Source organism: Lithobates pipiens, unplaced genomic scaffold (assembly GCF_037356315.1).
Source record: "Lithobates pipiens isolate NorthernLeopardFrog02 unplaced genomic scaffold, aLitPip1_a1.2 Scaffold_3, whole genome shotgun sequence".
Lineage (NCBI taxonomy): Eukaryota > Metazoa > Chordata > Amphibia > Anura > Ranidae > Lithobates > Lithobates pipiens.
Genome location: NW_027507790.1, coordinates 260,689,539 through 260,712,358, shown reverse-complemented (window position 1 = coordinate 260,712,358; position 22,820 = coordinate 260,689,539). Strand labels below are relative to the sequence as shown.

General features: G+C 42.3%; 1 long non-coding RNA gene across 1 annotated transcript in view; it reads right to left on the bottom strand.

Moving 5' to 3' along the window:
• Positions 1-11,032: 11,032 nt before the first annotated feature.
• The window catches only part of LOC143940035 (uncharacterized), a 61,848-nt gene continuing 50,060 nt past the window's right edge, over positions 11,033-22,820 (bottom strand). The window contains exon 3 of the long non-coding RNA XR_013263817.1: positions 11,033-11,523. This is a non-coding gene — a long non-coding RNA (uncharacterized LOC143940035). The remainder of the gene's footprint in view (positions 11,524-22,820) is intronic.

The following is a 22,820-nucleotide window of genomic DNA, read 5'->3' as shown; positions in this document are numbered from 1 at the left end:
CAGAGTTGATGAAACTACTCATTCAGGAGGAATACCAATGCAAAATGACCATACTAGACACCAAGTTAAATATTATCAATCAGCAATTAGCTAACTTTAAAGATCATCTTTTATATGACACACTTGACAAACAACTTGAAGATAGATTTGATAAATTTAATAAGGATATGCTTTTCAAGAAAGGTAAAACATTTTTTAGAGATAAAAAAGCCTTTCAAGAGGATCGGGCCTACAAATGGCTGAACGCACAGCGTGCTACACGACCCATGGTCCCTGCACGTGGTGCGCCCAGACCTCCACAAACATATAATAAAGACCATACATATGATTTACAAGCTTCTGTCACTGATGTACAGTCTTTACCCAATGGCCAACGCATACAAAAGTATGCCGTCCCAAAACAATGTCTTGTGAGGACTCCTCTGATATTGAGGGTCCTTCATATTCAGGGACTAAGGAACAGTCACAATCTTCCTCTAATCATGATCACAATCTACCTTCACACACTCCTGTTAGATCTAACTCACTGCCTACTTCCACCCGTCAGGGTGATTTCTTTGACAAAATGGGCGCCGCCACAAAGATACAACAAACACACACCAAATCTCAATCTCACAAGTCCAAAAAACAACCACTGTCACCTCACCCTCACTAAACCTCATTAACCTTTCCAACCACCATTTATCCACCCACGAGATTTCAGTGTTAGAAAAAGGCCTCACCTTTTGTCCTGTTCTCACAAATTGACATCATTGAATTATTTTCATCCGTAAACTTTTACTGCAATCTATTTATTCCCAAACAACGCTCACCGACCCTTCATTACACACGTCAATTGAGGATGTTGCAGTCCAGGACATTATTGATCTTTTAGACGAAAATAAACCTACTGATCTTATTGACACTTTAGACCTTCACAAAATTCTTGCTCAGGTACTTGTACTAGGCCTGACATCTCTATCAAAAAAAAGTCCAGGCTATACCCTCCCCCCAGCACCAAACGCAGCTCTTTTTCTGAAATTGGTCACTCACAAACTACAAAATCTTAAATCTACCTCTCGCAGTACAAAAAACCTTACTTACAATGAACATCTTGCACTTCAAAGTCTAAAACAAAATTCTTCCATTGTCATCAAGCCAGCAGATAAGGGGGGTAATATAGTTATCCAAAATAGGGCTGACTACGAAGCCATGTGTCTAGACATTCTTTCCAATAAAGATTGGTACAGACTAATCCCTGGTTCCCTTATTGAGGGGTTTACCCAACAATTTTATTCCCTTGTCGATCGAGCCTTTTGCCAAAATGTTATTGATAAATCTACCCGTGACTTTATTAGAACGGCCTTTCCACGAGAAGCCACCTTCTACGAACTACCTAAAGTGCACAAAAATGTAAAAAATTCCCCCGGCTGACCCATTGTTTCTGGCCGTGGTTGCCTTACTGACAACCTTAGTAAATACATTGACAAACTTTTACAACCCTTGGTAGTTGCCTTACTGTCTCTTACAACCCAAACTCTTGCAACCCTTGGTAGTTGCCTTACCGTCTTATGTTCAGCATACCTCCCACCTACTTCGCATCCTTGAGGGCCTCCATGTCGATGGCGACCAAAACGGTGTCGTTTTATAGTTCTATCCCTCACCAACTAGGCCTTACTACTATTTGTCACATCTTATCAACCAGTCAGCTGTACTCTGCACAGCTGTCCGACTTCATCATTCATGCTCTTGAATTCATACTTACCCACAATTTTTTCTCCTTTAGTGGTTCCCACTACCTCCAGGTACAGGGCGTTGCCATGGGCAGTTGCTGTGCCCCGGCATACGCCAATGTGTACCTGGGGGAGTGGGAACGCCTACTCTTTCTGGATCCAAAAGCGGATTGCTTTTGTCAGCATGTAACGACTTGGTGTCGCTACATTGATGACATTTTGTTACTTTGAACTGGGCCCGTAGACCTATTACATACATTTTTTAAATTTTTGAACTCCAACAATGCACTAAACCTACGTTTTACCCTGTCTTACAATCTGTCTACCATATCCTTTTAAGATCTAACCATCATTAAGGATAATAAAGGTTTTCTTCAAAGTAAATTATTCAGAAACCCGACTGCTGGCAGCACTATTTTGTCAGCAACCAGCTTTCACCCCAAACCGTTACTCCAGTCCATCCCATTTGCTCAATATCACGATGCAACTGTCCTACGCATCATCACCACATATTGTCAACAGCATCACCAGATCAAACATATATTGTCTAAATACTGGCAGATACTTACCACAGACCATTCCCTTGCACCTTTTGTACCTGCCCAGCCATTTATCACGTACAGGAGAGCTCCATCTATATGCGACAAACTTGTTAATAGTCAATACTCTACAAATACTTTTAACACCACTAAATTTCGAGGCACCTTCCAGTGCGGGAATTGTGGATATTGTAAATATATGGATACTGACAAAAAGGTAGTCTTGCCCAATGGGCATCCTTTTCATCCACATCATTATGTTAATTGTCGCACGATCGGTGTAGTTTATCTCCTGTCGTGTGAATGTGGCTGTTATTATGTAGAAAAAAACAAGTTACCATTTTGGAAATGGATTTATCGCCATACCATTAGTATTAACACAAAAGACCCTGATTTGCCTACTGGGCGCTACTGTCGCCTAGTCCATCCTGACCATACCCCTAAAATACGTTTCTTGGCCCTTGACCATATCCCCCCCAATTCCAGAGGTGGCGAATGGCGATTATAATAAATTGTTGTTACAGAGTGAATTGAGGTGGATATTCCACCTCAATGCTACTGCACCCCCTGGCCTTAATGAGGCATTTAATTTCAAACTTTTTCTCGAGGGCTTTCAAACTGGGGCTTGCGAATTAGACTTATAACATTATGCCTCTTCCTGTCTATTATGCTATACAGCCTACTATTTTTCCACCAAAATGCCATCTTGGTCTTTTTATCCACATTCTATCCCTACCAGACCATTAATTGCTGACTGTTCATACTTACTATAATACTATGTTGTATAATGCAGCCAACATATCGGTGAATCTTCGATTAATCATTTTTTCTAAATACACTTTCACGCTATACATTCATGTATAGCATTCACCCTTTGTTCACCACCAGGGGCTTTTTAGGGCCTTTCCCTACACCTTCTTTCCTTACATACACATTGTACCACCGTCCGGTCTCTGTCTGTGCCTGCCCGGTGCGCGGGAGACTCCACAGGCCCTTGCGATTGTCGCTCGTGTCCTGTGGTTCGTTTGCCCGTGCTCTTCCTGTTTGCGCTCCATCCTGGGCGTTGGTGACGTCACGATGCGGGATGCGTTTCCGCCCACTTTGTGGACTTAGTGCAGCCATTGGCGCACCAGTCCGTCTCAAATGGCCTCAGCTGTGGAGGCTGCCGATGGCCCCTGTCCACAGCTGACTACAATTAATCCTTATGGGTTATTTAAGGCCTGGAAACATGGTGAATAGCACGCCATATGTTGCACGTCACCAAGCACTGTTCTGATCTGCATGTTGCGTACAGGTTAGTACCTCTTCCTCCAGCATACTTGCTATTGTATACTTTAATACTCAGGCATACACATTTGGTTGCTTATTACCATACCACTTATTTTTTGCCAGACTTCTTATGCTGTATACTCCTGCCGTTTGTTTTGTTGTTCTGGCTACATTACCAGACAGCTGAGCTCCAGTCACAGCATCTCCGGACTTCACTGCATAGTGACCTGCTTGGCCACCATTGGCTTGAATATTACCATACCATCACGTGCATCCCACTGCCATACTCAATGTTTTAAAGCTACAAGAGTATCTCTACCCCCTGCTGCTGATCATTGGTGTTTGTGCTAGACCTGTAAGTATCTTTATTACGTGTAACCCTTATTGTCAAGGATGAAACTGTTGAGCTATGCACCTTTTTGTCTGTACTTACTTTCTTACATTTATATTTTAGACCATGTATTTACAAGATGTTGATTTTGCCTAAGAAAAAGGATGAATAGTCCGAAACATGTCGGCAATACTCTCTACTATACATATGGTCCAAGCCTGTCTCTAATTCAGCATTGTGAAGTACTCGCTGTATATACGTAATAAGTGTTACATTATTTTTCCTTATTCAATAAAAATTATATATATATTTTTAACTACTGACTGGTCTATCTGAATTAATATCCCTAGGGGTATTTGCTGTGCTTTGTGCACTAGGCTTTTTTTCTTGTTGTCTTATTTCAGGATTTTGATAGACCAGCCTTGTCTCACCACCATCCTGCACACATTTGTATTTTCCTATTTCATTAGTATGGTTTTCGTATGAAAGAAAAACGTAAGAGCAAGACTATGCATGCTCAGAAACGAAAGAATACATACAAAATTATTCAACACATTACGTCACTTCTGACATTGTATTCTGTCATACGAAAATTTTCTACATCTACACATGTAATCAGGGTACTGATCATCAGTGCCCTGATTACAATATAGCACCAACAATGTCACCAATCAGTGCCCACCATTGCCCACCAGTGCCAGCAATCAGTGCCCACAAGTGCCTGCACAGTCAGTGCTCATCACTGCCCACAAGTGCTACTAATCAGTGCCCACTAGTGATGCCAGTCAGTGCTGGATATCAGTGCTCCCTATCAGTGCTGCCCATCAATGCCCATCACTGCTGTCCATCAATGCCCATCAGTGTCACCCATTAGTGCCACCCATCAATGCCCATCAGTGCCCATCAGTACCGCCTGTCCGTGCCACCTATTAGTGCCCACTAGGGATGAGCCGAACACCCCCCCGGGTTCGGTTCGCACCAGAACCTTTGAACGGACTTAAAATTCGTAAGAACTTTAGAACCCTATTAAAGTCTATGGGACTCGAACGTTCAAAATCAAAAGTGCTAATTTTAAAGACTAATATGCAAGATATGCAACAGACAACAACAGCAATAAGGGGTATCTTCAGGTGTATCCTGTGCTGGAGGCACACAACACCCACTTTAACTCCTGCAGATGCCCGTATTAGAGAACACCAGCAATAAAGGGTAAGTACAGGTGTATACTGTGCTGTGCTGGAGGCACACAACACCCATTAACTCCTGCAGATGCCTTAATTAGAGAAAAACAGCAATAAAGGGTAGATACAGGTGTATACTGTGCTGGGGGCACACAACACCACTTTAACTTTAAGATGCCTGAGAAAAGAACACACTGTCCCTGCCTATCTAGCTCTTTCCCTGCATGCCGGAACACACTACACAAGGCCGCCTTGCTGGCAGCCTTATATAGTGTGGGGCGTGTACTAAACCCCCTGAGCTATAATTGAACAGACGAACGGCCGATGTTAGACTTGAACATGCGTTTGAGTCGAACATCGAGCTCATCCCTAGTGTCCACCAGTGACGCCTATCAGTGCCCACCAGTGCAGCCTATCAGTACCAATCAGTCCCATCTATTAGTGCCCATCAGTGTCACCTAACAGTGTCCATCAGTGCCGCCTATCAGTGCTCATCAGTGCCACATATCAGTGCCACCTATCAGTGGCCATAGGTGCAGCAAATTAGTGCCTCCTCATCAGTGCCACCTAATCAGTGCCCATAAGTGCCACCTCATCAATGCCCACCAGTTCAGCCAATCAGTGCCCTTCAGTGCTGCCTCATCAGCACACATCAGTGAAGGAGAAAAATTACTTAGTTACAAAATTTATTGACAGAAACAAAATACATTTTCTTTTTCAAAATTGTTGGTCTTTTGCAGTGATTAAATACCACCAAAAGAAATCTCTATTTGTGTGAAAAAAAATAATAAAAATGTCATCTGGTTACAGTATAGCATGACCGCGCAATTGTCATTCAAAGTGTGACAGCACTGAAGAAGACTTTTGGGACTCTGTACTCTGGAGTAATGAGACCAAGATAAATGTTTTTGGAACTGATGGCTTCAAAACTGTATGGTGTCGCAAAGGTGAGGAGTACAAATTAAAATGCATGGTGCCTACAGTGAAACATGGTGGTGGTAGCGTCCTTCTGTGAGGCTACATTAGTGCTGCTGGTGCCAGGGAGCTGCATTTCATTGATGGTATCTTGAAGTCACAGATGTTCGGGTCTATATTGAAAGAAAAGATGCTACCATCACTCTGTGGCCTTGGTCGTCGTGCTTTTTTCCAACAGGTCAAAACTCACATCTAAGGCCACTGTTGCATTTCTGAAGAAGAATAGGGTATGAGTGATTCAGTGTCCAAGTATGTCTCCAGATCTGAACCCAATGGCTCCCACTGCTGACAAAAGACAATCATGAGTGTGAGTCCCCGGAGAGCCAAGGCTCTTGTGGACATTGCTGAATCAAGAGGGGACTCAGGTAAGTATCAGGGAGCTGGTGTACACAGAAAGTTGTTTTACCTTCATGCACAGACTGCATGAGGGTAAAAAACCTTATGCCCCATAGTGGTCGTACCCATCTGCAAGTTACCAAAAGTCCATGACAATAGCAAAATATGTATGGGGGAACCAAAAGTTAGCTAACCCTTCTCCAAAGAATTGTCTTGCACCGGTATGTCTTTCAAGATCAAGGGTCCTATTGAAGAAGACTTTGGAGGCATAATGCATATAGGAATGAAGTCTAGTCAGCACATTTGATGCCACCACCCAGCGGTGTTTGATTCTGCAGTATGAAGGAGGTTTACTTTCATTCATGTGCAGAACATGGCGCTGAGATTGCATTTGTTTGTGAGTGACCTGTTTTAGATTTTATTCAACTGCTTTTAAAATTTATGGAGAGCACTCTTAGTTTTATTCCTTTTGCATGAGTACATTTTATACAGAGTGGAGGAGGAGGCTAAACAGAAGCTCCAGTCCAAGTGTTGGTGCCTTATGACTGACATTGGGAACCAGAAGCCAGCTAAAGTATAGCTCCAGGGGAGCAAAAGTGCATTTGACCTTGATTATTGATTAAGGTCCATTCCAGGAGGTGTATAAAGAAAAAAGAGAATGTTAAGACTTTATATGAGGCAATGACTTTTCAACCTTTTGCCACATTTCAGGCTTCAAACATAAAGATATAAAATTGAAATTTTTTGTGAAGAATCACCAACAAGTGGGACACAATTGTGAAGTGGAACGAACTCTATTGGATAATTTAAACTTTTTTAGCAAATAAAAAACTGAAAAGTGGTGCGTGCAAAATTATTCAGCCCCTTTACTTTCAGTGCAGCAAACTCACTCCAGAAGTTCAGCGAGGATCTCTGAATGATCCAATGTTGTCCTAAATGACCGATGGTGATAAATAGAATCCAACTGTGTGTAATCAAGTCTCTGTATAAATGCACCTGCTCTGTGATAGTCTCAGGGTTCTGTTTAAAGCGCAGAGAGCATCATGAAGACCAAGGAACACACCAGGCAGGTCTGTAATACTGTTGTGGAGAAGTTTAAAGCCGGATTTGGATACAAAAAGATTTCCCAAACTTTAAACATCCCAAGGAGCACTGTGCAAGCGATAATTTTGAAATGGAAGGAGTATCAGACCACTGCAAATCTACCAAGACCTGGCCGTCCCTCTAAACTTTCAGCTCAGACAAAAAGAAGACTGATCAGAGATGCAGCCAAGAGGCCCATGATCACTCTGAATGAACTGCAGAGAACTACAGCTGAGGTGGGAGAGTCTGTCCATAGGACAACAATCAGTCGTACACTGCACAAATCTGGCCTTTATGGAAGAGTGGCAAGAAGAAAGCCATTTCTCAAAGATATCCATAAAAAGTCTTGTCTAAAGTTTGCCACAAGCCACCTGGGAGACACACCAAACATGTGGAAGAAGGTGCTCTGGTCAGATGAAACCAAAATCAAACTTTTTGCCCACAATGCAAAACGATATGTTTGGCGTAAAAGCAACACAGCTCATCACCCTCAACACACCATCCCCACTGTCAAACATGGTGGTGGCAGCATCATGGTTTGGGCCTGCTTTTCTTCAGCAGGGACAGGGAAGATGGTTAAAATTGAGGGGAAGATGGATGCAGCCAAATACAGGACCATTCTGGATGAAAACCTGTTGGAGTCTGCAAAAGACCTGAAACTGGGATGGAGATTTATCTTCCAACAAGACAATGATCCCAAACATACAGCAAAATGTACAAAGGAATGGTTCACAAATAAATGTATCCAGGTGTTAGAAGGGCCAAGTCAAAGTCCAGACCTGAATCCAATCGAGAATCTGTGGAAAGAGCTGAAAACTGCTGTTCACAAACGCTCTCCATCCAACCTCATTGAGCTTGAGCTGTTTTGCAAGGAAGAATGGGCAAGAATTTCAGTCTCTCGATGTGCAAAACTGATAGAGACATACCCCAAGCGACTTGCAGCTGTAATCGCGGCAAAAGGTGGCTCTACAAAGTATTAACGCAAGGGGGCCGAATAATTTTGCACGCCCCACTTTTCATTTTTTTATTAGTTAAAAAAGTTTCAAAAATCCAATAGATTTCGTTCCACTTCACAATTGTGTCCCACTTGTTGGTGATTCTTCACAGAAAAAATTAAAATTTTATAACTTTATGTTTGAAGCCTGAAATGTGGCAAAAGGTTGAAAAGTTCAAGGGGGCCGAATACTTTCGCAAGGCACTGTAGTACAAGTGTCTCCATCCCTATTGTATGTAAAGGAAAGGGGAATGGGGAAAAAAGGGGGTAACGGGACTTTAGATGAAACACATCACTAGGGTAGAATGAATCAATCAATATTAGTAAATACAATATTTATTAGTACAGATGGGCATAGTGCAAAGTAATATGATATTAACTCAAAGGTAACATACCGAATTATAATAAACATGATTGGTAAATCACATGATATAAAAAAAAATGCATAATATAACATTATTCAACATTATTCATAATAGAATAGCAGTATACCCAAATATGTACAAACATGATTGCTAATATATAACTGATTCATGATTCAAACAAGTAAAAACCCATGGTAAATGCATGATTGCTGTGACATAGCACAAGTAAAATCTTGACGCGTTTGCAAGAAGGTTAAATCAAAGTCACATAATGGTTGGAAGGATTTGAGCTGGTTAGGAGAAGCTCCAAGGGGTGGCCGTAGATAGCCAAAGTTCATTTGGAGATTCTCATGCCAAAAGAGATTCCCACCATCTAACCCTACACTATTACCATTGGATAGTTTGAATGAAAGTCATAGCGGTCGTTTGGTTTGGGGTCTTTAAAGGTAGTTTCATTTGGTGGCATTGCAAGTTGTTCAGGAACCCATCTCTGGTGAGGTGTAATCTGTTCATGGTGATCAACCTGTGGAGACCATTTAGCTATGGATCAGTACGTGTCTTTAGTTAGCTGATATAGTCTCTGAGGCTTGGGACTTAACATAGTGTGATGATGCAGACACAGGGGGTTATGTACTCTATTGTTCCTATGGTACTGTAGCACCCTCCTAGTTAGGTTATTAGGATGTTAGGTAAATCTAGTTGGCTCCTATGTAACCGGTGGAGCAGTTGTTGACTATTCAGTGCTTCACAGACTGCTGCTCTGATTATTTCCCCCTGCAGTCTAGAGGGTTACGGAATCACAGCAGGTGGAAAGGCAGATGGGCAGTCTGAATATTTATGGGGTTTATACCAATCCTTGCTGGGGGGTTAGGTGGATGGAGAGTCTAAACAGAAAAGTCAGTGCTAATACCCATACACCACCTAGATAGCAGAGCTCCCGGGTACTCGATCCACAGTCGCTGGCTGAGCAGAGTAATGTAGAAAAAATAATCTGCACTCCGGTTGTTGCTCTTAAAACTTCTTAATTTTATTGAACAGCCACAGTGAACAAATGCAGATTAAGTCAGTTGACGCGTTTCAGCCTATAAGGCCTGAAACATTGGGTGGTTGGTCCTGGATCCATTCCTGATGGAGAAGTCAATAGCCTGTGTGGGCTCTGCCCCTAGGGGAAGATATCACTAGAACATAGCAGAGTGGCCTAATTTAAGGGGGGATCAGGTCTGGAGAGCTTGCTGAAGTGTCTGGTGGAGGTTGGAAAGGCGTATCCAGCTGCCCTGTGGCATTGTGAATTTTGTTTTTCCCCCAGACTGAAGAGTGCCCTGTGGATATCAGAAGGAGACATCTGCTGAACTTGTGGCATTGTGAGTACCAACCTGCAGAGTACATTCAAGGACCTGCTGCCAGGGCTGGGCTCAGCCCTTCCTTCCTCTGAGCTGGACGCTCAGCTGTCGGCTAATTGCCAGCTTCTATCTCTTCACAGTGACTTACCTGTTGATGATATCCTGCTCGTTAGTCCTGCCTACTTAAGCTGTCCAGCTCAGATGATCTCTGCCTTTGCCTTGGTCAACATCACAGAGACTATCTCCTGCGTTCCTGTTAAAGACTTTCTGGATTGACTGACTATCCGTTACGGTTACTGAACTTTGGCTATGTTTTGACTCCATTTGTTCTATTTACTTTTATTATTAAACAAGTGTGATTTAACTGTACTTCTGTCTCAGTCTGATTCATGGTTTCTGACAGTAGGCAAAAGCCATGAATTCATAAGATACAGTCAATCCACTTGTTGGTAATATTTTTTTCCAGATTGGATGAGCAGAATCACCATATGGATCAGTTTGCCATGGCGTTACAAACGCTCCTGAGTCACGCGGCTCACCTGGAATCTCCCACTGTGGCTGCTCCAGTACAACCTGTGTTGCAGGCTGTCCCTGTTGCTGCTCCTGTGCAGGCACCCGCCTCGAGTATTACCTCTATAAGAGGTATGTCTGGTTCCGCTCCGCTTCCCAGCTATTTGGGAGCGATCCAGTCCAATGCAGAGGGTTTCATAACCAGGTTGAGATATATCCACAGACAGTAGCAAAGTAGGTTTTGTGATATCTTTGCTTTCTGAGAGAGCCTTGGTCTGGGCAAACCCTCTATGGGAGACACAAGCTCAGCTACCCAGAGTTTATGGCTTCTTTTAAAAGGTATTCAATGTTCACACATGCTCCGCTTCTGCTGATTGATTATATAATTGATTGCGCAATTGACCTTCAACCTGATTCCATACTCCTTCGTGGCCAGGTTCACTCTTTGTCGGTCTTGAAGGTTAAGGCCATGGAGGAGTATGTTGCAGATGCACTTTCTCAAGGTTTCATCTGCAAATCCTCATCTCCTGCTGGTGCTAGGTTCTTCTTTGTGAAGAAGTATAGTGGTGAACTGAGACCTTGTATTGAGAAACAAAGGGCAGCAAGTTTGAGGCAACTATGGACTTTCATGGTACGGTAAAGACATAGGCAGATATATAAAAAAAATACAAATTTATTAAGACAAAAGCATGATTAAAATGGTCCTTTAGAGAGAATATACAGTAAACATAAACTTGGATCTCTGAACAAGAATTGAGTATGTAGACATGTATCCATCCATAGGAAAGGGTTCAGATAATAGTGCTTGATCAGTGCAACCTCTAAAAGTTTTGCGGTGAGACCGCTTCTTCAGGAGTATGCTTCAGAGACTGTATTGTGTGTAGATATCTGTATAGGAAATGAACATATACACATAATCAAGCTTCAAGACAATAATGTCAAATATATACAATAGACAGTTGCATGAATTTGGACAGACATGAACCCAGTCTGCCACAGAGGTGAGCCAATCCAAAATCAAGCAATCAAATTATATAACATATAACATACAATTCAATCCCATAAATACATCCCCAATTACAGTGGATGTATGGATCTTACCAATGCAGGACTGACCCACACCAATTGGACATCTCAGACCCCCAAGGGGCAAATTTCCTGGGCGAGTGTGGAAGACAGGTCACAGTACAAAAAATAGTAGAATACTGTCAAAGATAAAATGAAAAAATGAAAAAGATGTGTAACTAATACAGCAAAGAAAGTATTGCTGATACAGTGTGCATACAAATCGCATAATTGCCATGTAAAGTAAGCCACACTAGACTAGGATATATATAGTAATAATATACATCTCAGATAATACACACCCATTAGATGCCTATCATAAAATAGGATGGCGATATGGCCTGAGGGAGCGAGAGTCTCAGAAGATGGAACTGGGGAGATTGAGGCTGATGAGGAATGGCTATATAGGATATATAACAACAAATAAATTATTCTAACAGCTGTGCATTCAATTAAATGGGCACAGCTGATACACCTACTGCACGGATAAACTCAAAGATGGTCAATGAAAAGCCACTCACCCAGTTGAGATGGTTAAGATGTAAAAAGTTATTTCATAATTTTAAACCACAAATTCAGTCAGGAACAGATACGGTAGATTAAGGTTCACAAACTGAACCATAGCCACAGAGTCCCTACAAGTTAACAACAGCTGAGGGGTCAGATATAAATACTCAAAAGCTAGGCCTTGCATAAAGCCAGGCCTTGTATAAAGCTTACCTCAAAGCTAGCTCCAGAGAGATTCCATCAGCGCCTACATACAGCTAAACAATGGCAAACAATTTCCCGTCACAGCCCAGTGCCTGGGCGCCGGCTAGTGACATCACCGGATACAATCTTGGACTGCACAAGCACACGCGCAGTACCGCAAAGACGATCTTGAACAGCGCATGTGCAGTACAGCGAAAACGGCACATAGACTCAGGGAGACATCTCTCTCAGGTCTGCCTTTCGCCTGTCCCAAAAACCCACCAGTGTCCAACACCACTATCTGGTGGATGGACCAGGAGTGTCCTAGGACAGAAAATCACACATTCGCCCAAAATACAGCAGACACCCAGTGGCAGAAGACAGTACCACAGGAAAAAACAATACGTTCCAAAGCAGGAGATACAACACAGGAAGAATAGAATAAACAATGCTAGTAAATAAACACATAAAAAGGTAATGATTTAAATTAGAAAATTCAGTAAGCTAGTGCCAACAGCTTTTTTTAAATATATTTCTATATTTTTTCTTACAGAAGCAAAAAAGGCATTTAGCAATCATCCAATCCCAAAATTGATTAAGGACAACTGATCAACAGCCAGGGGAACATTCTATAGCAACAGCAAACATGGTTCCAATATAGGGCAAAGGCAGAGAAAAAAAAATAGGAAGAAAATATATGAAACAAAAACCCCAGAATCTATATAACGGGTTTGTATGAATTCATCTCATTAATACCAGGATAATGGGTAGCTGACAATCTCTCCATCCAAAGTGCTCTCAAAATCATGTTATCCCAATCACCTGCTCTGAGATTGGGAGAGATAACCTCAAGTACAAAGAAGCAAACTAGGCTATTATCAAACCTATGATGCCAACCGATATTATTGATTATAGGGGTCTCAATCGTTCCACGATTAAGAATGCCTATCCGATTCCTTTGATTACGGGGTTATTTTACCGCCTCAAGGGAGCAACGGTTTTCACAAAGCTTGATTTGAGAGGGTCATACAATCTCGTGAGGATTAAGGAGTGTGATGAGTATTAAACTGCGTTTAATACCAGAACAGGCCATTATGAATGCCTTTTGACCTTTGTGAAGCCCCAGCAGTTTTCCAGGAATTTATTAAGGATGTCCTCCGATTTGTTGTAGTTATGTGTGGTGGTTTATCTTGATGCTATCCTCATATTTTCCAAGTCCCTGGAGAGCCACCACACAGATGTCTGTTGTGTGCTTCAGAAACTAAGACAGAACAATCTCTATTGTAAATTGAAGAAGTGTGAATTCCATTGTGAACAGGTTAAATTCCAGGGTTATGTCATTTCCACTGCTGATTTTTTGATGGACCCAGAGAAACTTTCAGCAGTTCTACAGTGGCCCTGACCCGTGGGTTTACATCCTCTGCAGAGTTTTCTTGGCTTTGCCAACTATTATCCGAGGTTTATTCATAACTTCTCATCTCTGGTCAAGCCCCTGGCTGATATGACCAGAAAGGACAGTAACCCACAGAGTTGGTCTCTGGAGTCCATTAAGGCCTCTGAGAGTCTCAAGGGTGCCTTTTTTTCTGCTCCTGTGTTGGCACATCCTGATCCCATGTTACCTTTTATTCTTGAGGTTGATGCTTCTGAGACTGGAGTTTGCGCCCTTCTGTCTTAACGTCCTACCTCTGAGAGCGCTATGCATCCTTGTGGCTACTTTTCCAAGAAATTGTCACCTGCAGAGTGCAATTACGAGATTGGTGACAGAGAGCTGTTAGTGATCATTTTAGCCCTGAAAGAATGGAGACATCTCCTTGAAGGTACCACTGTGCTGGTTCTCATTCTTACTGACCATAAGAATCTCACATTCTTGTCGGAGGCTAAACGCCTCTCTCCCAGAAGGGAGCGATGGGGTCTTTTCTTGTCAAGTTTCCATTACATTGTCTCAATCTTACCTGGTACTAAGAATGTAAGGGCTGATGCTTTAACACGACAATTTTCCTCCAATTCCAAGATGGAGTCGGTTACGGTTCCTGTGTTCTTGGTCCACGCTCTTCCTGAGAAACCTTGTGATCGCTGCTTTATCCCAGAGAGTCTCCATACTGCTATGCTCCAGACTTACCATTCTCCCAAGGCTGCTGGCCACCCTGGGAAGAATCAAGTCTTTTGGGCCATTTCCCAACAATTCTGATGGCCTAGTCTACATGCTGATGTAACTGCCCTCATAGCTGTTCCATGTGTGCTCATAGTAAGACTCCATGACACCTTCCAGTGGGCCTCCTACAACCCATACGCAATGGAAAGAGGCCCTGGACCCACCTGTCTATGGATTTCATTTTGGAGTTACCCAACTCCCAGGGCAACAGAGTTATCCTTATGGTGGTTGAACGGTTCTCAAAAATATCTCATTGTATTCAACTTAAGTAGTTGCCCACTTCTAAGGAACTGGCTTCCATTTTTGCCCGGGAGCTCTTTCACTTGAATGGGCTACCCAAGGTGATTGTCTCGGACAGGGGTAGTCAGTTTGTGTCCCGGTTCTGGCAAATCTTTTGTGCACAGTTGGGAATTCAGCTTGCTTTCTCCTCTGCGTATCACCCACAGTCTAATGGGGCCACAGAACGAGCCAATCAGTCCTTGGAGCAATTCCTACATTGCTATATTTCTCACCATAGTTTGCTCACAATAGTGCCTTGCATTCTGCTTCCCTATTGTCCCTGTTTATGGTGAACTATGGTTTCCAACCTTCCATGTTCCTGACTCATTTGTTCCGCAGAGTATTCCTGCATTATAGGAGCATCTCCATGGTCTTCATTCCATTTGGGCACAAATCCAGGAGGGTTTTTGACATGCTAATGATAGATACAGACTCCATGCTGACCACAGATGTCTGCCTGCGCCTTCCTACCAGGTTGGGGACAGGGTCTGGCTGTCATCTTGCAACCTCTGACTTCGTGTACCCTCTCTGAAGTTTGCAACTCAGTTTATTGGGCCTTTCCGTATTCTTCGCAGGATTAACCCAGTGGTTAACGCATTAGACCCTCCTTCTAATATGCGTATCTCTAATGTATTTCATGTCTACTTATTAAAACCTTTGGTCTGCAACCACTTTACCACCTCGGTGCCTCGTCCTCAACCTGTACAGGTTGAGAACTATGAGGAGTATGAAGTACAGTCTATTGGGGTGCATACAGTACCTGGTGCATTGGAAAGGGTACGGCCCAGAGGAACGCTCTTGGGTCTCATCCTTAGACGTGCATGCCTCTGTCCTCCCTTGTGATCTCCATAGACGTTTTCCCCTCAAGCCTGAGGCTCCTCCTAGGGGAAGGAGTCGTTGAGGAGGGGGTACTATCAGGGCTAGACTCAGCCCTGGCTTCCCCTGAGCTGGCCGCTCAGCTGTCGGCTAATTGCCAGCTCCTATCTCTCCACAGTGACTCGCCTGTTGATTATATCCTGCTCGTTCATCCTGCCTACTTAAGCCGTCCAGCCAAGATCACTGCCTTCGTCTTGGTCAACATCATAGAGACTATCTCCTGTGTTCCTGTTAAAGACTTGCTTGGCTGACATTCCTTCTGGCTCCAGATCCTGCTTTCTGTTCTGCTACACTGATCTCTGGCTTCCTGAATTTCTGACTTGTCTGACTATCCGTTCTGGTTACTGAACTTTGGCTATGTTTTGACTACATTTGTTCTATTTACTTTTATTATTAAACAAGTGTGATTTAACTGTTCTTCTGTCTTGGTCTGATTCATGGTTTCTGACACCTGCAACAACTGGAGTTTTTCCACTTTAGTTGTATTCGTTTTTAAAATCTTGTTATTTTTTATAACCCAGATAGCAAGGATAACTTGCAAGGATAACTTGCCACAAATCTGTTAATTTGCTGCACATTTTCACTGGAAAATTGTACACTTGCAGCGCACTTGAAGCACAAGTTCTAGTTAATGCTTTTCCAACTTGTAGCAAATTTGCGTGGCAAGTCTCTAGCAAGAGCAAAGTTGCAGTGGTCAGTCTACAGTAAGAGCTCTGCAAGTCTACAGCATGAAAATTCAGCCACAGTGACCCCTGTGGTGGCATGACTATTGCACAACACAACTGAACCAGAACTTGCAGCAGACTTGCAGAATGTTTGCAAAGAAAGTTGATCTGGAGTCAACTTGCTGCAATTGTACAACAAACTTGTGAAGCCTGGCAAGTCTAGCGATAGCTTAGCAAGTCATTTTCAAACTTGCAGCACAATTGCTTGCTATCTGGGAATAAAGGTTGCTACAATCATTTGCTCTCCACTCAAGTGTAATATGTCTTCTTCTAAGTAAGGTGGCGTGGGAGAGTCAGGGTGGTGGCTGACCAGCAAGGTAAGTAAACAGGTTATCTCTGATCATGACTATGAAAGGTGTTCTCTTTTAACAAATGAATACGTATTAGGTAAAATAAATAAATAAATAAATTTAAAGCCCTGTCATCGCATAAAAAAAAAAAAGAAGAAAAGTATTCAGCCGCAATGTAATCCAAACTAAATTTTTAAATGGAGCCGGTGAAGTTCATTAGGAATTTCAGTCCGTCAGTCGGCTGGATCTTTATAGCCAGCACCATTGTAATTCTTTAGTGCTTCATTTACTTATTGCTTATTAATATAAGAAACTATTATAGTGTAATGTTCAAAAGGGCATTCGGTAAGTATTGTGTAATGAGTTTAGGCCTATAACAATGCAAAATGCCCTTCTAGCGGAACTGCTCCGATATTAACTTGCCACACTTCATGAATTTTAGTTTAGTACAATCTCTTTTGATGTCACAGATCCATTCCACGTATCCACTTGGCTTATCAAGCATTACGATTGTATCTAAATATTTGGTGAAATTACTCTTAATCTCTCGAACATATAGTTTTTTTGGATGAGTGCACTAGGCAATTATTTTAGTCTGAAAAAGTTATTATCTTTTTTTTTCTTTCTTTTTTTTTTTTTTTTTTAAACCTGTGAGTTCCAAAAATACAGACACTGCTATTGTCTTTCATTAAATTTTTTATTTTTTTTTCCATTGATGTTCATTCGCGGGTAATAACAGCGCTCTGTATAAATTATAATTACTCCGAGCGTTATTATCGCCGTCGTGATCTGCATGCATATTGGCAAAAGTGAAGGCGATTGATGAAATTAGTCGCGGGAAATTAGGACAAGAAAAGAAGCTGCTGCATGAATATGCATAGTGTAGGCTGTTTTGCCTTATTGTTTTATTTGGTATGAAATCATGTTTATTTCTCCAGTTAAGAACATAATTATTCTGGAGTTAATAATAGCTGAGTTACAGGTTCCTGCTAGATAAGTCTAACTAGGTAATTACATGAGCCTCTTCATCTCCAGTATAAGCTGGTAACCATACCTGGGAAATATTGGAAATCAGTGAGCCTGAATATGGGGTGGAATCAGGGCGCAGGGGTGGGGTTAATAGTGCTACACTATATTACCAAAAGTATTGGGACACCTGCCTTTACACACAGATGAAGTTTAATGGCACCCCAGTCTTCGTCCTTAGGTTTCAATATTGAGTTGGTCCACTATAATAGCTTCAACTCTTCTGGGAAGGGTGTCCACAAGGTTTGGGAGTGTGTCTATGGGAATGTTTGACCATTCTCCTAGAGGCACATTTGTGAGGTCAGACACTGATGTTACACGAGAAGGCCTGTCTCGCTGTCTCCACTCTAATTCATCCCAAGGGTCTTCTTTCGGGTTGAAGTCAGGACTCACTTAAGGGGAGGTCAGGACCACTTAAGTGTGCAGGCCAGTCAAGTTTCTCCACCCCAAACTGGCTCATCCATGTCTTTATGGACCTTGCTTTGTGCACTGGTCCAAATCATTAGGTGGAGGGGGGATTATGGTGTGGGTTTGTTTTTTAGGGGTTGAGCTTGGCCCCTTAGTTCCAGTGAAGGGAACTCTTAAGGCATCAGCATACCAAGACATTTTGGACAATTTCATGCTCCCAACTTTGTGGTAACAGTTTGGGGGTGGCGCTTTCCTGTTCCAACATGACTGCGCACCAGTGCACAAAGCGAGGTACATAAAGACATGGATGAGCGAGTTTGGGTTGGAGGAACTTGACTAGCCTGCATCTCTACTCAATAGAACACCTTTGGGATGAAGAGCAGAGACTGCGAGCTAGGCCTACTTGTCCAACATCAGTGCCTGACCTTACAAATGCGCTTGTGAAAGAATGATCAAACATTCCCATAGACACACTCCTAAACCTTGTGGACAGCCTTCCCATAAGAGTTGAAACTGTTATAGCTGCAAAGGGTGGACCAACTCAATATTGAACCCTACGGACTAATACTGGGATGCCATTAAAGTTCATGTGCGTGTAAAAGCAGGCGTCACAATACTTTTGGTAATATAGTGTATGTGTGGCACACTAGGTCAAACTATCCACTTCTCCCCCAGTGAGCTACCCGTAGTGAGTGGCATCATCCCAGTACTGTTTTTTAGAGCCGGTTTTCCTGTAACAGCAATCCTAGTGGCTAATCAGCTGCTGGATTGCTTTTGCAAACAGCCCCCCCCCCCCCCTCCTGCTGCCTTTCACAGATTTTTCAGGCTCTCCATCCCACTGGGAGAATCAAACAACCAGCCAACGCTTCCGCCGACTGACCATAGAGGTAATCAGAGACCAGAATGGCTCTGAACACTTCTATGGTATAGGAAACCAGAAGCGATGAGCATTTATCACTTCTGGTTTCCCTGGTAGTAAACTGCACCATTTTTAATCACCTCAATACAGTGCACTTACAAACCCTTCCTGACCAGACCAATTTTCAGCTTTCAGTGCTCTCACAGTTTGAATGACAATTACTCAGTCATCCAACACTGTACCCATATGAAACTTGTGTCCTTTTTTTCCACACAAATAGAGCTTTCTTTTAGTGGTATTTAATCACTAGTGGGTTTTTTATTTTTTGTGCTATAAATAAAATAAATAACGTACATTTTGTGAAAAAAATGCCTTTTTCTTTGTTTCTGTCATAAATTTTTGCTAATTAGTAATTTTTCTTCATACATTTTGGCCAACATTTATACTGCTGCATATCTTTGGTAAAAATAACCCACATTAGTGTATATTATTTGGTCTTTGTGAAAGTTATAGAGTCTACAAACTATGGTGCCAATCACTGAAAATTGATCACATCTGATCAGGCCTTCAGTACATCAGGTGTATCTCATTTCTTGAGACACTAACAAGTCAGGAAAGTACAAATACCCCCCAAATGACCCCTTTTTACAAAGTAGACATTCCAAGGTATTAAGTAAGTAGCATGGGGAGTTTTTTTAAGTTGTCATTTTTTCCCACAATTCTTTGCAAAATGAAGATTTTTTTTTATTATTATTTTTTTTTTACAAAATTGTCATATTATCAGGTTATTTCTTACACACAGCATATGCATACAACAAATTACACCCCAAAATACATTCTGCTACACTTCCCGATTATGGTGATATCACATGTGTGAGACTTTTACACAGCCTGGCCACATACAGAGCACCAACATTAATGTAGTACCTTCAGACGTTCTACGAGCAAAAATTACACATCTCATTTCTCAAACACCTATTACACTTTTGAAGGCCCTGGAGTACCAGGACAATGGAACTTCCCATAAAAAACCCCATTTTGGAAAGCAAACACCCCAACGTATAATCTGTGAGGCATGATGAGTCTTTTGAACGGTTCCTTTTTTTCCAGAAGTTTTATGTGGAAAAAAATGAAAACGCATTTTTTTTTACACAAAGTTGTCAATTTATAAGATATTTCTAACACATGGCATGTACATAGCAAAAATTACACCCCAAAACACATTCTGCTACTCCTCCCGAGTATGGCGATACCACATATGTAGGACTTTTACACAGCCTGGTCACATAAAGAGGCCGAACATTGAAGTAGTACCTTCATGCGTTCTAGGAGCATAAATGACACATCTCATTTCATTCCTACCTATCACACCTTTGAAGGTCCTGGAGCACCAGGACAGTGAAATTACCCACAAAATAACCCCATTTTGGAAAGCAAACACCCCAACATATATTCTATGAGGCATGGGCTGCAAATAGGTACTCGGGTACTCTGATGGGCTGCAGATAGGTACTCTGGTACTCTGATGACCTGGTGACAGGTACTTGAGTACTCTGATGGCCTGGTGACAGGTACTCGGGTACTCTGATGGCCTGGTGACAGGTACTCGGGTTCTCTGATGGCCTGGTGACTGGTATTTGGGTACTCTGAAGGGCGGTGGTAGGTACTCAGGTACTCATACGGACTGTGACAGGTACTCAGATGAACTGTGACAGGTACTCAGGCACTCAGATGAACTGTGACAGGTACTCAGATGAAAAAATAAAAATAAAAGTGGTCAGCCTTCGCGCCGCTAAGTGGTAATAAGTGACTAAAGTGGAACAAAATCCAAAATCAGATATAATGAAACACAGATGCTGTGAAAAAGAGCCTGAGTGATATAAAGTGCAAATGCTAACTAAAAAATGCAGCAGGACAAAATAGTGAGCACAAACTATCAAATAATGAATATAAAGGGGTGGGTCCTGCGCAAATCGTGCCACTCAAATAAAATACACAAATTCAAAATAATATAAATATGTGCATACATACAATGCCGTGAAAAAAAATATAGTCCAAAAAACAGCACGCATAAAAATATATAAAAAATATATAAAAAAATGGAAAAAAGGTTTAATGATAGAACAATAATAAAATGTCCGCTACTCAAGGCTCCCAGAACTCTCACCTTTAAACGAAGTGAATAAGCAAATCAAACAAACTCCAGGATTCTCTTATTTCATTCATAAATAATAAATAATAGCCATCAGGAAATCCAAAGGAGGGATGCAATGATACAATTCCGCCACTAGAGGGCCAGTCCCAGCTTCCAGAACAGGTGAAATGGATCTTCACTTCTATTTCACAGTGTATGGCTCAAAATAAGAGAGAGGAGGGGGAGAGAGAGAAACAGGAGACTTCCATAGTGTAGTAGTCTCCCATGAAGAAGTCACATGACGTAACGCGTAGGGATTGGCCAGAGGACGAACCGGAAGTAGAGTAAGGCGGGAGGAAGTTGTCATTATACCCTCTTCCTGATTGTGCTTGTTTTTGCAATTAAAATGTGAGAGTCTTTACTGCTTTTTAATAAATCTACCTGCCGTTTTTTAAACTACTACACTATGGAAGTCTTCTGTTTCTCTCTCTCCCCCTCCTCTCTCTTATTTTTGAGCCATACACTGTGAAATAGAAGTGAAGATCCATTTCACCTGTTCTGGAAGCTGGGACTGGCCCTCTAGTGGCGGAATTGTATCATTGCATCCCTCCTTTGGATTTCCTGATGGCTATTATTTATTATTTATGAATGAAATAAGAGAATCCTGGAGTTTGTTTGATTTGCTTATTCACTTCGTTTAAAGGTGAGAGTTCTGGGAGCCTTGAGTAGCGGACATTTTATTATTGTTCTATCATTAAACCTTTTTTCCATTTTTTTATATATTTTTTATATATTTTTATGTGTGCTGTTTTTTGGACTATATTTTTTTTCACGGCATTGTATGTATGCACATATTTATATTATTTTGAATTTGTGTATTTTATTTGAGTGGCACGATTTGCGCAGGACCCACCCCTTTATATTAGGTACTCAGATGAACTGTAACAGTTACTCTGGTAGTCAGATGGACTGGGACAGGTACTCAGGTGGACTGGGACAGGTACTCGGGTACTCAGATGGACTGGGGCAGGTACTCGGGTACTCAGATGGGCTGTGACAGGTACTCGGGTACTCAGATGGGCTGTGACAGGTACTCGGGTACTTTGATGGGCTGTGACAGGTACTTGGGTACTCGGATGAACCGTGACAGGTACTCGGGTACTCTGATGGACCGTGACAGGAACTCGGTACTCTGATGGACCGTTATAGGTACTCGGGTACTCTGATGGACCGTGACAGGTACTCGGGTACTCTGATGGGCCGTGACAGGTACTCGGGTACTCTGATGGGCTGTGACAGGTACCCGGGTACTCTGATATGCTGTGACAGGTACTCGGGTACTCTGATGTGCCATGACAGGTACTCGAGTACTCTGATGGACTGTGACAGGTACTCGGGTACTCTGATGGGCTGTGACAGGTATCTGGGTACTCTGATGGGCTGTGACAGGTACTCGGGTACTCTGATGGGCTGTGACAGGTATTCGGGTACTCTGATGGACTGTGACAGGTACTTGGGTACGCTGATGGACTGTGACAGGTACTCTGATGGACTGTGAGTGACAGGTACTATGAGGGGTGGTGACAGGTCCTCTTTATTGGGGGGGAATCAGTGTAATTGGTGTACACTGTAAGCGGTAACGAGATGTTACCGCAATCTCCTCCTCACACACGATCGGTGT